This window comes from Opisthocomus hoazin, chromosome 7 (assembly GCF_030867145.1).
Source record: "Opisthocomus hoazin isolate bOpiHoa1 chromosome 7, bOpiHoa1.hap1, whole genome shotgun sequence".
In the NCBI taxonomy this organism is placed as follows: domain Eukaryota; kingdom Metazoa; phylum Chordata; class Aves; order Opisthocomiformes; family Opisthocomidae; genus Opisthocomus; species Opisthocomus hoazin.
In genome coordinates, this window is record NC_134420.1 from 65110130 (window position 1) to 65127299 (window position 17170).

The 17170-nt window shown below is 55.2% G+C and overlaps 1 protein-coding gene across 2 annotated transcripts in view; it reads left to right on the forward strand.

Moving 5' to 3' along the window:
• The first annotated feature begins 1543 nt into the window (after positions 1–1543).
• LOC104335301 (disheveled-associated activator of morphogenesis 1) overlaps positions 1544–17170 on the forward strand; it is a 97463-nt gene continuing 81836 nt past the window's right edge. For both annotated transcript variants that reach the window (XM_075426741.1, XM_075426743.1), the window contains exon 1: positions 1544–1622. The gene's annotated coding sequence lies outside the window, so the exon portion shown is untranslated. The remainder of the gene's footprint in view (positions 1623–17170) is intronic.

Here is a 17170-nt window from a genome sequence, read left to right on the forward strand (position 1 = left end):
CCCAAGCCCCACCATGACCCAGATGGGACACCTCATCGCATCACATTAGGAGTTACAGTAACGCATCTCTTGCTGTGGGCTGGCAGGGACACAGAGACGGGTTTTGGGGAGTCGCCGGCAGTTTGCATCTTCTCGTGCTTCTGGGGAACGGTTAAGCCCTTGTCAAGACGAGCACGTCTATAGGAAGGTGTCGATGGTTTCAGCAGGGGTGATTTCTGTTTTCAGAGGATTGACCAGTTTGCAGGGAGGTGCAGGGTGGATTCCCTGCTGCAAGGATTCATTCTCAGGATGGCAGCTCAAGGGCTGGTGCTTGTTTGCCAAAGGCTGGGCTATGAAGAGCCATTTGCAAAAGCTTGGAGGTGAACCAGCCCAGTACCAGGGAACTGGGATGACTTTGAAATTCATAACCAATAAAGTGAAATAGTTTTTTTCCCTGTCCTGCAGAGCTCATTGCTACAGGAGACTGGAAGAGTTACGAAAAGGACTGGGCATGGCGAGAAGAAGGGGAAAATCCATTTTATGGAAGTGTGGCTTTGTTGAGATAAATATACCGTCTTGCTTTAAAAACAAGAAAAGCGCAGCCGATGCCTTAATGAATTTTTCTAATAGGCATAACCATTCCTGAGCCTCTGTTGCGTTTTCCTTCAGGGACGGTATAGACCGTTTGCTTGGAACACGGATTTTGGTGTGAAGCGTGGGGGTTTGGGGCTGAAACCGTATAGGATGTGTTGAGATGCTCTGTCTCCAACCCGAATTCTATTCTGCAGATCAAAGTCCTCTGGTGGGGCTCAGATGGGCGGCGAAAGCGCCAGGCCTGTAGGTGCTCAGCCTTTCTAGCATCTGCCCAGACTCTATACGTACGTACATACGTCTCTGTCCTTCTGCCTCGTAGAGAAGGCCACCTAGGAGTCCAGACGGCTGTGAGCAACCTATCCCGGTTTTCTCACGTCACATTTCGTTCCACGCTTTGGTATCAGCTCCCCTAAGGACGCCCTTTCGTTAGTTCCCCGTCATTGGCCCTTCCTCCGTCTCTGCATCAACTCGTGCGGGCTCCGCGTGGGAAACAATCCCCGTCAATCCCTCCCAGCCCGCCAGACCTCCCCGCGCCGGAAGAAAACGTTCGTACGAGACACGAACAGCTCGGCCTCTTATCCACAAAAAAACCCCAGCGTTTAATTAAGGAGACATGCTACACGCCATTAGTCCGATCTGGGGTTGTGATTTGCACCAAGCAATGCTCCTCCCGCACGGGCGCGCACCGCGCGGCGAGGCGAGGCGATCCCCGCGGAAAGCCGGCCGCGGATCCGCCCGCCGCCCCGCCTCACGGGGAGCCCCCGGGTGACCGGGCTTCTGCGGCCCGAGCCGGCCGGCGGGTCACGCCGCCAGGCAGCCGGGACGCCGGGGGCTCCTCTGCGGAGCGACCCGCAGCGGGGGCTCTGCGCCCCGGCGCCGACTCACTACAACTCCCGGCGGCGGCGGCGGCGGCGTGGGAGGTGGGGGTGACGTCATCGCGCGGGGCGGGGCCTGGACGGGAGGGGCGGGGCTTGGCCGGGCGGGGCGGGACGGCTGCGGCCCATTGTGGGCAGGGGCCGGGCGGGCTCCGCGCCGCGCAGCGCCGGCAGGTACGGGGGGTTCCGCGCCCGCGGGGGGAGGGGGGGGCGTGAGTCCGCCGCGCCCGGGCAGCGGCCCCGCCGCTCGCCTCCCCTCTCCGCTTTCCCCTCAGGGCTTCATTTTTGGGGGGGGGGGGGGGGGGGTGTTGCCTTTCTGCCGCGCCCCGGGGGCGCTGGCCGTGCCGGGGTGGGGGGGTGGGTTGTCCCCCTCGGGCGGGGAGCGGGGCCCCGCCACCACCCCGGGTCTGCGGTCCCGCGGGGCCTGCAGGGGAGCGGGGCCCCGGCGCTTTGCCCGGGCGGTGCCCGCCCCCGCGGGCGCCGGGCGGGGGGGTGGGGGCGCCCACCCGCGGGCGTGGGATGCGGGATGCTGCTGCGCTTGCCTTCGCCATGGCAACGCCTGCGAGGGCTGCTCCGGCCCCGGCTCCCGCCCCTGCGGCAGCTCCCGAGCCGGGCTTGGGCCCCGCGGGGGTGGGCTGCGACCCCTTGCTTCACCCGCAGAGCCCCACGGGGGGGTGTTCCCCCGGCGGAGCAAAGCGGGTTTTTTGGGGGGGTGGGTGGGGATTCCCCGCCGAGAACAGCGGTTTGGGGCTGGCTGATGGTCTGCGTGTGCCGAGTCACCGGCGCTGGTGGAGAACACCTTGCCGCGGGCGTGTTCTGGTCCAGCCCGGCGCTCGGCGGCGGGAGCCGGGGTGGCTTCGGCGCGTCTGTGGGTGCGTCGGGGGACGAGCGGGTTTGTGGCTGGGGCACCAGCCGGAGAGCTGCCAGCCGGGGACGTCGGGGCTGTCACCGGCTGCACCGGGCTGGGAATTCGGGAGGTCTGCGGGGAGGAAGGACGATGCCCTTGCTGCCTGCGAGCCTCGGGGGTTGGCACCAGCTGCGGTGTGGTGGCTCGGGTCGGATCCTGCCCGAGCTTGGCTTGCTTGGCACGGTATTAATGGTGGGGTTTCATCCTTGGGGTCCGCACTGCCTCTTGCGTGCGTCGGTGCCTGTGTGAAACGGGCTTTCTGCATCTTTCAGTGGTCAAGGTTAATTTAAGGTAAAACCAGGTGATAATTCTCCTCCTGACGAAAGCCACTTGAACTGAGGGGGCTGCGTGCTGCCGAACCGGGGGCGAGGAGCTCCCCGCGGAGATCGGAAGTGGGTGGGAGGTAACGGGGGGCAGCCGAGCCCCCTTTGCCAGGTGCCGGGGTGAGGGGAGCCTGTGGGCACGGGCTGCTCCGGTGGTTTTGGCCAGTCCCGAGCGCTGCAGACACTCGGCGTTGTACAACCAGCCGGCTTCTCCTGCCTGCACCTAGACGAATGGCAGAACAAGGCTTTTTCTTTTTTTATTTCCCCCCCCTCTCTAGAGGTCGATTCTGGTACTGCATACAAAATCGAGTGGTCGTGCGTATTAAGGCCACCATGGTGAACCGTGATGCAACCTCGTTATCCTCCCTCGCTGAAAACAACGTATGCCAAAGCCATCGGCAGTCCCTGCCTGCCCCTCCTTTAGTCCCACCAGGAGTAAATGGCTCCTGTGGCGTCTGGACCTTGTTCCATGGGCGCTGGGGTTCGCTTCAGCGTGCGTTGCCCCCCTGAGCCCGGGGGGCTGGGCATCCACCTTGCTGTTCCTCAATTAATGAGTGACTCGCCTTGCTCTCCCCGTGGCTGTACGCCGGGACCTGCCCCTGCTCCGTCAGGAGCAGGAAGCAAAAGCCAAAGTCCACGGTCTCTGACCGCTCGACGTGTGACACCGGGGCAGCAGGAAGCACCGGCGTTTCCTGACTCCGGCTGGCTCCGGGCCGGTGTGTGGCTCTGCCGGTGGTGCCACGGCCCCGGGGTTTTTGGGTCCAGCCAGCCAGGCGTGCAACACTGCTCTGTGTCCCGGCCTCTGCCCCGGGGAGGCAAACAGGATGGGTGAGGTGTAACATCAGCGCCCGAATCCGCTCCCCTGGGCCTGAAACGGAGTCAAACTGGTCTTGACCTGAGCTGGCTCCTTATCTGACCCTTTGTTTGCATCAGGGGGAGCAGGAAAGGGATGGCCATGGCAGGCCGGCTCCTCTGGTCCCAGACGAGTCCTCCCGCCGAGGATGGGCAGGAGCTGGGGACAGCAGGTCTAGCTGGATCATGTTGATCTCCCTTCGCTTCTGTCCTTTGTTTTGGTCTCTTTCCGCTGTTATTGCCCCATCTTCTCCCGCGCTGTCATTGCCACGGCTGAGGAGCCCAGCACAGGGCAGGCAGGGAGCTGTCGGGCAGCCGGGCTCGTTGCAAACACAGTTTTCCAGCCGGCAAGGTCCGCGTCCCCTCTCACTCCTTATTCCTGCTTTGCAGTCTGCGTGCATCAACCATCGGCACTGGCTTGATGCCTGAAGGTCTTTGGCTGATGTGCTTACGGCAGCCCACCACACATAGGTAGCAAATTTACCTGCTGAGTTTATAACCCGAACTGGTTGAAAACTGGCTGGGGATGGTGGGAGCCACACCACCCAGGGCGGGTGGTCTTCTTCTGCCTACCGTGCGCAGATACGCACTGAGCCACTCCTACACAGACACTGCTATCTCTGAAGTATTAATAAATGAAGCTTGCCTATTTATATGAGCCTTTTTAAGAGGCCGGCAGGGCTGCCTTGAAGGCTTGCTCGGCACTGCAAGCATTCGGAGCTTTTTTTCGTGCGTGCTCTCGCAGTCGATAAGCCAGGGCATCCAGCTGTCAGCTTTGGAGATTGCCAAAGCCTTGCTCAACGAGATTTCTGCAGGCTTCGCTCACAAATGAGGATTTTGTTGGACGCTTTGGTTTCAGACTTGATGCTGATAATTAAGTATCTTAACTTGGCTTCAGAAAGCTGCCACTGCCGTGGAGTGACTGGTGAGGCCATTTGAAGCAGGATGCGCTTGTTCTGCTGGAATTGAGCGTGACCTAACTGCAGTTCTTCAGCCTGTGATTTTTTTTTTTTTTTAATACACTTTTTTATATACGTAAAACTCTTTTAAAAGGGGAAGAAAAAAATCCTACGTTTTACTGCTGTGCTGCTAAGCTTGCATGGACCTGCAGGGACAGCTGTTTATTTGCAAGTCGTGGCAGCCGAATGCTGTAAAATTCAAATCATGTCCATATTGATTTTTTTTCCGCCCCTTTTAAGATAATCGTATGTGTCCTTTTCACTCCCGCACCACGACAGACGTCAGTGCTGTGCTGAAAAAAGAGTTGGTCTGAACAAGGGGCTGTAAACTGGGGAGGAAATACTGAATGTCTGATCCTGACTTCTCTGTTGGTTAATCTAGATGCTAAGCCGTATAGATTTACTTACCCTGTGCTTACCATACTAGGGGATGAGAAAAGCAACTAGCAGAGGGTTGGAAAGTAGTGAAATATGCTAACAGAAGCTTTTCTGCGTGCTGTGTTAGCTCCCTCATCTTCAATGGCGTACTTCCAACTTTGTGTTTAATGCAAAAAATAGAGGGTCCTCAGCCCCTTGCAAGGCTCTGGTTGTGATTTGCTGTTTGCGTTTGGTTCTTTCTGCCTGCTGCTTCTTCAGCCTGAGCTGGGTTGGGAGGAAAGCTGTGCTGGTGCCTTCTTACCTTCCTGTCCTCTCAGGAGGTTACTGGCACTTGGTATCTCCTGTCCTCGTAGCGTGTCGTAAGAACCAGGAGTTCTGGGGTAGCGTAGAAAATCTCAGCTCAGTGAGTCATAAAGCTGTCAAATCTTTGTGGCCACTGAGAAGAAAACCAAAGGAGGTGGAGATGAGAGAAGTGGCCTGCCGTGCCATGAAGACGTGGTTACTTCACTGGAGAGTTTCATGATCTGAGCTGACGGTGCTTTGTTTCATGATTGGTGTGGCCTGAGCACCAGCCACCTGAATTACTGCAAATTAACCAAATTAACGCGTGCAGTTGTCTGAACATCTGGCCTGTGTTTTCCTCATGGTGAAGTTGGATGGGGTCTTTCCCAAGGGCAGCCCATCCCACACTGCGCCCAGGTCTGGAGCACCCTCTGTGCACTCTTTGTGAATTTCCGATCGTCGCGTCCTGTTCTTGCTCTCTCCTGCATTCACCCGTAGCCCTTTGGGGGAGTTTGCTGTGAATTTGCGAAGTGGAAGAGGTTTGTGCTGCTTCGAGCGCCTGGATGAGGAGGTCGCTTCTGGCCTCTTCCTAAATCAGCCAAATGGATGGGGTGGCCCAACCTAGTGACAGTCATTGATGAGTCATTGTTATCGTGACTCAGTAGACTACTCAATGTGTTACTCCTCGTGGACTGAGTTGCCTCGAGACTCTTCGTACTCACGACAGTGCCTTGACCGACTGGAGGGGCAGTGCTGGTGGATGGGACATGTTCTCACCCAGCGCGGCGTGTGCCCGCTGTCATCACGGCAGTGCAGACTGGTGCTAACGTGTCAAGCCACTGGAGCGGGGTTGGTCTTCATGCCTCGTCCCTTCCCGAAGGAGCTGCCAGTTGCTTCAGTGCTGTTTGGATTTTTCTTTTACGTGATTTTGGAGCTCTCTCGCTGAACTCTTCTGGACTCAGCACTGAGAAAATACAGCAGCACGTCCGCAGCGCAGTTAGTAAGAGGTGCATTGCTGGTTGGAGGCATCATCGTCTTTCTCAACCCCGAGCACCCAGCTTCCCAGCGCTTGCGGGGCCTGGCAGATGATTGAAGGGTTGTTCGCCTTGCCAGACAAGTGGCTTCATGTTTCGCCTTCTGCATTCCTCCGGGTGAGCATTGCATAGCGATTGCGCTTTCAGCTACGTGCCGCTTACCTGAATCATGTCTTCCCCGAGCACACAGCTTCACCGCCTGGAAGTCAGGGCTGTCCCTCTCCAGGCTGCTCCGTCAGCGTGCGGGTGTTTTTACAAGAGGGTGAATGAAATGACGTGTGAAGGGTACGGCGGAGGAGCAGCAGAAGTGTCCAGCTCTGGTCTCAGTGGCGAAGGCGACTGTTCCTCCTTCGACCACCCCTCCTGAAGGGACGGTTTTCAGAAGCTGAACCCGGTGACCCAGTTCCCAGCCTCTGGATGTGGGCTGTTGCCAGGAGTTTTGCGCTGAGGCTCCTCATCCCTTCTTGCACGGGCCCTGGGTGGAAAGCAGCTGCACCGAAGCTCAAAGCAATGCGGCAGCAGCCAGACACCGGTGAGATAAAGAGAGGGGAAGGACCCAATTAATTCATCTGACCTGTGCCCGTTGTCAGGAGAGTGGAGGAAAACTGCGATGGGATCTCCAGGTGTTTGTTGCTCCCTGCTGCTCATCCTTCACGTGGGGTTTTCATGCCTGTCTCCCCGTGGTGGTGGGGGCTGGGCTGCTGGCGGATCCTGCCCCGGGGCACTATGGCAGGAGGAAGGTAATTCAGAATTGTGCCATTCAGAGACTAACTTGCTGGTTTTTGCATGACACACCAGCAGCTGGGCTCTGTACCAGTATGCAAAACATAGCTACGGAGCTTGGCAGCTTTTGGGGAAGGCTCTGCGGGGTGTTGGTTCCTTCAGTGCTTCACAGGAGTGAGGATCAGCTTGCCTGCCTGGTGGAGGCCCTGCTAGCAAGCGGAGCATCCTCAGAGATGTTAGGGCTGAGCGTTTGAGGGCAGACTGTCAACAAGCAGGGAAGTGCACGCACCGTTTTTGGACAGGAACAAAACCTCCTGTACCCCGGGGCTGCAGGGCAGGGGAGCTGGGGCTGTGCTCTGCACTGCTTGGGCCAGGAGGTGAGGACGGTACTTGTCCTAAAAATCAAAAAAAACCGGAGCGTGAGAATGGGGGATGCAGAGGGGCATCGTTTTGGGGTGGGACCTGCAGTCGCTCAGTTCTGGGGTGTAAGAGGGAGAGCACAGCATGTCAGGGTGTTCAAGGAAGTGTTCAAGGCCAGGTTGGATGGAGCTCTGAGCACCCTGGTCTGGTGGATGATGTCCCTACTCATGGCAGGGGCGTTGGAACCAGATGATCTTTAAGGTCCCTTCCAACCCAAACCATTCTATGATTCTATGATTCTAGGGTGGTGGGAAAAGCCATGGCGTTTTGTGCTGCTCAGTGATGTCCCAGCAGCTCGGTGCCTGCTCCTGCTAGCAGCAAATCTTGCTCCCAGCTCCAGCAGGGAGGAGAAGGGTGGAGGAACAGTCCAGAGACCATTTCCCCCACCCCAAACGAGCAAGACGAATGGCTTGCTGTGGCACTGTCATGGAGGCAGCGCAGCCGGGATGTTTTCTGGCTCAGATGTGTTGCATGACATTTGGCTTAGGCTGTGGTGGGTCTGCCCCACTGCTGCTTCTGAGTGTTTCTTCTGTGCAGACCTTTCCGAGGCAGCTCTCTGGAGCCCCACGTCCATCTGACTTTCACCTGGTCGTGAGATTTTTTTTTTTTTTTAATTTTTTTTTAATGTGTCCCTGTTCCTTGCTCGGCATCAGCATCTTCTAAGAGAGCAGTGCTTAGAGGAGCTGTGAGCTCTTGCGTGCCACCCGGGAGAGTCTGCGGTAGCTGAGGTCCGGTGCAGCTGTTTCCTTGAAGGATGCTTGTGTGGATGTAAGCGACTGTAAATCTGTTTGTGTAAAGCTTTCTCTCCCGCGGCTGCCAGGCACCCTTCGTGCTCCCGTTCCTTCACGCTGCCGCTCCTGGAAACCGCAGCACCTTCTCGCCAGAGCTGAGGACGGGGGAGATGCGCCTGAGAAGGTGGATACCCTCGCCGTGCCCGGCTCTCACAGAAATCACGTGCAAAGGATGCTTCATTTGCTGAGGTTTCCCCCCCTCTGCCCCCAAGGAGTGTCTTGGCTGCGGCTGTGTGCCCAGTGCGGGGAAGGGAGGCTGTGCTCTGCCTTGATACCAGGCTCAGCCTTTTGGACGCCTGGTGATTTTCTGCTGCCCTGTTTCTCTTGGCACCGTTCTCCTTGCATATCCCACGCGTAGCTTTCAGCTGCCGTTCTTCTGCCGAGGGACCCTCGCCCAGCTTGCTCGTGGGCACCCTGGTGTTGGAGCTCCTCCGGCTGCAGGGCAGGAGAGCAGCCCCGCGGCGATGCTGCCTTGGGTTTTCTTCTGCTGTCGGGTTCCTGTGGTCAGGCACGGGGCTTCTGCCATCCCTGTTTCTCAGGCTCCATGTGCAGGGGTTGGCAGGGTTAAGGCTGTCGGGAGTCTGGGTGTTGCTCAGCAGTGCCAGGCAAGCGTCGGGCAGGAGAAAAGCTGAACTTGCAAATCTGTTCCTGGGCGCTCCGGTAAGTCGCACCAAGGACTGTTTGAACTGCGCTAATCCCCGGTGGCTCCTGAGCAACCTTGTTTACAAGAGCTGGCTCTTCAAGTGGGTATCCTGACAGATATTTTACGTAAGCCATTTGCTTACCAAAGCTCTCTGAGTACAAGAGGTTGGTTTTGAGACCTCAGCCCGCATGCTGCCCCCTCGCCCTGGCATTTCGGAGGCGTGCTGCAAAGAGGCTGGAAGCTTTTTGGGGACAGCTCTGATCCATCCATCCTTTTGTCTTCTGTGGAGACTGCTGCCTGGCAAGCTGTGTGTGAAATAGCTGGTGGCTTCGGAGCCATGAGATATCTCAACCTATCACACAGAGTAAAAAGAAGTCGAGGAAAATTTTTGGAGCGTGCTAAATATTGTAATCCCTGCAATCAGTTTGCTTTTGGTTATGGAGCTGGAAATGAATCTTTATGTTCATCGTTTTCTCACATTTAGTTTTGTATTTAATTCATTAGGTTCAACAAAATTTTCCATTTCATAAGTGACGCAGTGGGGGTCATAGTTGTGTTCAAACTGCAGTGACGTGCAATGTGCTGTGATTTCAGTTACGTAGTCATGAAATTGTGCCGTTTCCTTAGCTGGCACACCAGGACTTTGCTTACATCCGTAAAATACAGTATCTCCCTGGCTTTTCAAGCCATCCTATAGCGTGACAGCTTTCAGCATGAGAGAGTAAAGAGGGACTTTAACCTCAAAATACTCAGCAGATGGATTTCCAAAGGAACTCTGGTAGTTGCATCAGAGGAAGCTCTGTTGGCTTGGCACCGAGGATAAGGCTGAACGAGGCGAGAGACGTGCAGGACAGTGGTGATGATGTGTCTCACGGCTGTGGCTTGGTTGCCTCATGTCCACGTTTTCTTCCCTTTGCCTTGTGCTTTGGACTACGTCTTTCATTTTGGTGGGAGTCAGGGGTGAGACTCTGTCTTTGGGGTCTGGGGTCCACGATATGCCGTGGGGTGTTGGAGCAATTAAGGAGGGACCCATCCCTGGGGACGCTGAGGGCTGAGCTCCAGCTATGGCAATGGGCTGTTACGGTGCGTCCCGAGATGCATGTTCGTGCTCTGGGAAAACGCCTCTTTGAATAATGTGGGGAGGAGGGAGAAAGACCCATGAAAAATGGGTGCTTGTTTTTCCAGAGGGGGGAAAAAAGCCAAGCAAAACACATCCAACAGTCGCCTTGTCAGATAACGTCACGGGGCTGTCTGTATCCAGCCTCTGGGCTGTACTCAGCACTGCTAATTACAGCTTCTCTCGCTGCTGAAAGTAAAAGTTTGACTCTGCTCACTCTGGGGTTCCCACGGCAGCGTTTTGGGACAGCACCAGCCCCATATTTCCATGCCAGGCAGCCCTTGTCCAAGACCAGCTACAGGGCTGCCCTTTGCTCACACCAAGCCTTGGATTTGCAAGCACCCATCATGGTTGAGGAAGGGCTTGTGAAAACACTCCGCCCTGTAGCGAACCCACCTGCTGCAAAAGGCTCTGGCAAAGATGCTCTGGAGCTGGAGGTACGTTGCTGTGATGGTCCAAAACACACGACCCCTGGCCTTGCTTTTGGCTCTGTCCCGCCGGAGGACCACAGCTCCGCTCTCCCTCGGGTGCAGCGCTTCCAGCCGAGCTGAGTTGGCTTGGATTCGGGAAAACAAACAGACCTCCTACGCTGGAGCTGGGAGTCCCGGGCTGTTGCACAAGGGAAGAAGGTTGTAACCAAACAGCCCTTTCATCGCCTCTCTGCCTGTGCCACTGCTGCAGCTGGCTCTGCAGCCCTGGAATTGCACTGCCATCGAATTTATAATATGCTGCGTTTGGAGGACAGCTCTGTGTTCTTGTTTCTAAATTCTTGCGTAGCTCCAGGAGGGGAAATTATCCCTAACCTTTCCGTTTTGCACATGGTTTTGTTTCTGTTCGGAGTTCCGCGTTACAAAAGCTCGCTGGCTGCTGCTGTTGGGGATGTGGTGTCGGTGAGCCCGTGCCGCACATCTGGGCAGACGTGCAGGTGGTCCCTTACCAGCGCTCGCGGGATGCTCGGTGCTTTCCCAGCGCCAGCTCCGGGTCACGCAGTGCCCGTGCAGATGGATGTTAATGGTTTGGCAGTGCTGGTCTAACCCCAAGCCTAGTAAAAGCCCACAGGACCGCGTCTTCCCCTTCCTCCTCCTGCTTCCTCCCCCTCCCTTGCTTTTCAACACCAGGTTTCTGAATAAATCATCTAGGATGTGATCACACAGGAAACTCGCAGTTTTAAATTTTTTTTTTTTACAGCCCAGTTAGGAAGTGAATTCAGCTCTCCAGGGTTTCAGTCCTGTGCTTTTTAATCACGAGGTTCTCCATCCTTTCTACTCCGTCACTTGTGACATGACGTCTCCTCAGCCGCATAAGCTTTTCCCCTGCTATTGCCTGTCTGCAAAAACAATAGCCGCTGGAAATGCACTTCAAGAACCCGAAATGGATGGGAATTGCCTGTGGAAAATGCAGATTTGATCTAGGTTAGGTCTTTTTATTGTTGTTTTGTTTACTGCTTGGTTATCCTTTTCCTTCAAAGAAAAGCAAAGCTCTTGTTCTTGCAGAATTCGTCGCTGCTGTTGTGTTACTCGCTGGAAGGAACATGCTCAAAATACTGCATTCCTTTTGTGCATCTTTTCTTTATTTTCTTTTGCTTTGTCGATGGGAGCTTAGGCAGTATAATGGGCAGATTAGCAACTGTATTTGTGGAGTAACCCATCTTTGTGCAGGTCTGGCTGGAAACCAATTAAGCTTGTCTTGATCTCTAAATGAGATTTTTGTCGAACGCATTACCCAACTGCCTCCTGCATCCATTAATAGCGGGGTGGGATGGAAACAGCTGAACGTGTAAAGATCGCGTGTTGGATAAATAGAGAGGCGTTGGTCGCGGGGAGGTTCCCCGGGATGCGTGCGAACCGCTGACTCTTTGTGCAGTGCTTTTGTAGCTCTGGTTCTTGAAATCTGGGATTAGGTATATTTGGCTGCTAGTGTGCAAAGCTCCGTGGTAGCGTGCCTGGTGCTGGGTTGGAGCCAGAACTGCTGGATAAAGAGGGAGCGTCCCGTGGACTTCGTTAATGCCCCGGTCCCTGTCTCTGTAACATCCCAAGGGTGAGACCACAGCGCGTTCGGGAGCTCCTGGTGACTCTCAGCTATGGGTCCCCCAAAGTCCCTTGGCGTGGGTGTATCCCCCCGGACCTGGGTTGCTTTTCAGCCTGGCAAAACCCTGCGTCTTTCCGGAGGGGGGACATTGCGTTGTCGGGCTGGGGGACCCTGCCTGCATGGTGTTTGATGCCGCTGCGATGAAAACTGGTCCGGGAACGGCACTTCAGTGTGGTGTTTTTGAAGAGAACTGACTAAATAAAGATGCCTTTAATAAACCATGCCTTCAGGGAACCCTCATATCTCTGTCCCAGGCTGTTTCTGCATCAAGATAAGACTGCAGAGCAGCTGAGATGTGCTCTGCTTTGGGAGGTGTAGGTGGGGGAAGGGCGCTGGGATTTCTTTTAGGGTACAAACATTCATTCTGGTCACTTTTATTTGTAAAGTAACTACAGACAAGCAGTGCAGAGTCTAATATCTTCTCCCCTGAATGCCTGGCTTCTCTGTCGTGGCCAAAGGGTGGGGAGAGGGATCTCAAGGGAATGAAGGGAAAGAAAACACCAGGTGAGCTGTGCTCCCTTTGTTGGGAAGGATCCCATTTTTCCTGTCCCAGCCCTCCTGGCTGCCGCCGACCGCTGCTGCCCCGGCTCCGAGCCAGGAGCGCGTGCTCTGCTGACAGTGGGTCGTGGGGTGTTGGTGGTGGGATCACGACGTTGTGCTTGTGCAAGGACGTAGCTGCTGTGGATGAGCCAAATTGTGGAGCTGGGAGGAATAAATCCATGCAAGGCGTGGTCGATGGCAGACGGGAACTCCTGGCGCAAGGAGGCTCAGCTAATTTAATCTGCGGTGGATCTGATCTGCTTTGTCTTCTAGTTGAGTTAAATATACCCTTTCAAGATGTGGTTACGGAGGCTAACTCCAATTTTGATTATGCAAAACGCGCTAACGCAAGACGCAGCTGGCTGCCTCCGGATGGAGCCAGGAGGAGAGCGGGATGGGGCATCCCATGGCCAAGACCCTCGTTGCTCTCTCCTGCTATCCTGTGTCTGGGCCACGGCTGAGGTGCGGGATGCTCGATAGGCAGCTGCGTCGAGATCCCTAGCTCTGAGTTTTCAGGCAATGCAGATTTTGGAAACATTCGCTCTTGCAGTGTAGCCGTAAGCTTTCCATCGTCTGACAGGTTTTAAAGTTTAGTGGCTGTGCTGCAGCTACCTGGCCATGGCTGGTGGCTTCAGGACTGAGAAAAGGGCACTCTCCATCTTTGCAGAATTCCCAGCGGCGGCAGTTCAGTATTTCCGGATGCAAAGGAATTAAAAGCTGTTGATCAGCTTGAGCAGCAATTGGAAGAAGTTTTAGTCTTGGAAGATAAAAAGGAAATTAAATGCCAGTGGGGAAATTCAGTGTGTTAGTCCAAAGGTACCACCTGGGCATATATGTGCCTGGGATTAAGATCAGCAAGTTGTGGCCGTGTCGTGTTGGGGACTGCCTGTCGGCACCCCGGTCTGTCTGCGTTGGTGCTCTGCGGAGCTGCTGCGTGGGTCTCTGGTTGCCTTATCTCCTGAAGTTTATTTTGTGTGCCAGCATCTTGGATTCTGCTGTGTTTGTCCCCACGAGAGTCCTCGAAAGACCAAAAAAGTCACAACAGGTAGAAAGCGCTGCTGCATCTTCTGCTGGGTGCCAGCCTCTAAGCCAAAAGTCGCTTTACCTTTTCAGCCTTCGCTATTGCAGGCTTCAAAATAGCCAAGAAAGCAGTTCATCAGGGGAGCTTTAAAGAAATGTGGCTTCAGGGTCTCCAGCATCAGCAACTTCTGAGTTAAATACCCGGTGACCGCCATGCGAGTGACTTGTGCTGGTATTTGCTGTGGGCTGGCAAACCGCTATTCGCCCTTTGCTTATCTGCAGTATGTGACCAGCTTATCCTTGAGCCGCTGGGTTTAACCCTCTTATCCACGTGCGTCTGGCAGTGTGGTGTGCCGTGCTGGCCCGCCGTGTGCTCCCGCTTCTCCGCCCCGGCGTGCCGGGAGGAGCCCGGATGGCTGCAGCTGTGGCTGGAGGTGGGGGCTTCCTGGGGAAATGGGTGTTTGCCCTCCGTGGGATGACTGATTGCTTCTGCTATTTAAAAAAAAAAAAAACCAAAACAAAACAAACTCCTGGAGATGGATAATTAAGCTGATTGAAGTTTTTAAATGAATGGGGTTCCCTTTAATTTAAAAAAAATATATATTTATCTCATCATGGTACCTAAAAGAATGAGCCACTGACCTGCTTTATCCCTGATTTGGCTTACAGATGGAGAGGGGAGGCAAATTTTAGATAAAAGCCAGGGAGAGTCAGCTTTACCCTTGAAAGATCAACTCCTTGGCTTCAGTGGTGATGCCTGAGTTTGTTGGCTGCGAAAAGCAGAGATCTGCTTTCCAAGGGCAGGGCGGCTTGTGCTGTCCCGGTGTCTCGGGAGCAGAGCAGCACTCGTATGGTGGGAAGAAGGTCCCCGGGCAGGGGGGAAAACCGCAGCGGGTGGTGGCATGTCCTCAGCCCTCTGCCCCTTCATCCCCACAGCGTTTGCTGGTGTTGGCTCCAGCCCCACGCTCTGCTTTTCCTCTTCGCCATTTGAAATGATTTCCAGCAAGAGAAGAAGCGGGTGCTTGCTGGCTGCATATTCCTGCGTGGCACCGACTTTACAGGTGTATTTGCGTCTCTTCTGCCTTGCTTCGGGAGTGCAGGGGCAGGAGCCGAAGGGAAGCGCGCCGTGCTCAGGGATGCTCACGAACTCACCCGTCTCGGCTGGGTACCAGCCACGGCGAGAGCGCAGAGCGCGTTTTAGAGCGGTTGTCCCCAAACCCTGCTGTGCCTGGCCTTGAAGATATGACGAGGGTGATTTCTGAAATGGTGCAGCCAGAAAGCACTTGGACCCGGCAGCCAGGAGAGTGAGGACCTGCACAAAACACGCATGCCAGCTCACTCTCCTTCTTGCCCAGGCTGGGAAGGGCTGATGGAGCCTGCAGTCCTACCCGCTCTGGGCTCTGTGGTGTTATTTATCGTGTCCTTGAGAGCTGCAGGCGGTGGCCGGTGCCCTCCATCTTGATCACCTGCACTGATGTGGGATCCTCCCTGGTGCTGTGCACAGCCCATCTGCTGCAAAGGAATGATTTCAGGCATTCCAGGCTGCTGCGGTGATATAAATAAGAAGAATTGATATAATATAAAATATGATATAATATAAAAGAATATAAAAGAAGAGTGTGGCCAGCAGGACAAGGGAGGTTCTCCTTCCCCTCTACACTGCCCTGGTGAGGCCTCATCTGGAGTACTGTGTCCAGTTCTGGGCTCCCCAGTTCAAGAAGGATGAAGAGCTACTGGAGAGAGTCCAGCGGAGGGCTACAAGGATGGTGAGGGGACTGGAGCATCTCCCCTACGAGGAGAGGTTGAGGGAACTGGGCTTGTTCAGCCTGAAGAAGAGAAGGCTGCGAGGGGACCTTATAAATGCCTACAAATATCTGAAGGGTGGGTGTCAGGAGGATGGGGCCAAGCTCTTTTCAGTGGTGCCCAGTGACAGGACAAGGGGCAATGGGCACAAACTGAGGCACAGGAAGTTCCGTCTGAACATGAGGAGGAACTTCTTCCCTCTGAGGGTGACGGAGCACTGGAACAGGCTGCCCAGGGAGGTTGTGGAGTCTCCTTCTCTGGAGATATTCAAGACCCGCCTGGACAAGGTCCTGTGCAGCCTGCTGTAGGTGACCCTGCTTCGGCGGGGGGGTTGGACTAGATGACCCACAGAGGTCCCTTCCAACCCCTACTATTCTGTGATTCTGTGATTCTGTGATTCTGTAAATCCATTGAGGTTTTTTTTTATTATTATTATTTTTTTAATTCTCACCATGTAAAGGAGCTGTTTTCTCCTCACCACCCCCTAGTCGCAGGGTGGAGGCAGGTGGTCTATCCAGGGTGGGGTTTCCCAGTCCCCGAGCCAGAAGGATGCTGCGGAGCTGGTAGCCGTGCCCTGGGGCTGGGAGGAGATGGGAGGAGATGGGGGACGGTGTCACACCGGGGATGCGAAACCCATTAGCATTTGATTCTGCAAAGCCAGCGCACGTGGGAACGGCAACCCCTCCGTGGCGAGTGCAGTCAATAGATGAGACGAGACACGTTTGTTTATCAAAATACTCATCGGTGCCGGGGGGCTAGGGTGCGTTTTGGGGGACGGGCAAGGCAGTGTGGCGAGGCGTGGGTGACTGCAAGCGATGGGGACCGCAAACACAGCTGTGTGTGCCTGCGTGCCCTGAGAAGTTAACTCGTCGCTGCTGGGAGTCCCCGCCTCAGATCGCTGCCAGAGATGCGGTACCCGTTATTAATCTGCAGAGAGAGTTGCGGTTTTAATGCTAGCAGCGGGGGAGTTTGCATGAGGCAGAGGCGTTCCTGGAAGACCTCCGCAGGTACCATCCTGGAGCCATCCAACGTGACTCAGCATCTTTGCTGATGGTTTTTTTTAAAGTAGGTCTCAAATTAGCACCGATTTTTAAAAAATAGGAGATGACCTGGAGATGGGGGTGCTGGGAAGTGATCCCGGGAGGTGATTTGGAGCTGTGGAGAGCGGTTGGAACTGTGATCAGCTGTGCCTGCTGCTGCCGAAGGCACTTTGGGAGCGGGGCTGCTGCTGACCCCATGGTCAAGGGCAGCGCCTGGCCATGCCCTCAGTGTTGACGGGGCGGGTTTGACTGGCGAGAGTGCGGGAAAGCTGGGGAAGTGCTTTGTGCTAGGGAATGTGAGTGCTCCTCTCACCTTTTCATCCAGAAGCTACAAAATGCAAGTGTATATGGCTTTGTCAGGGGGCTAGTGGTGGGCATCCAGCGGCTCCTCAGTCCAGCAAACACCCCGTGTCTGGAAGCCGAAGCCAGCTGCTAGAACAAGGCCCAGGTACATCTGAATATTTATTTATTTTTGAGCTGCATTTAACGACTAGAACAAACACTGGCAGAAAATGGCCTTAGCCTTGTCTTGGCATCCTGGGTCCAGACCACAAGTGGCCCTGGGAGGGAGTCTGAGCTTGATGAAAGAACGTTAAGCCATCAGTATCAGGAGAAGCAGGTAAGATGAACGAGCTGCAACACTTGGGAGTCCCATGCTCCAGGAGAAATCAGTCTTTCAGAGCAGATATTTGTAATATGGCTTCATGGGGCTGGAGGAGGACAACGCAGAAGAGGTCAGTGTGGGTCTCTGCCACATCTCGCCAGGCAGGCAGGCAGTCCCACCTCCCTGCCCCATGGGGAG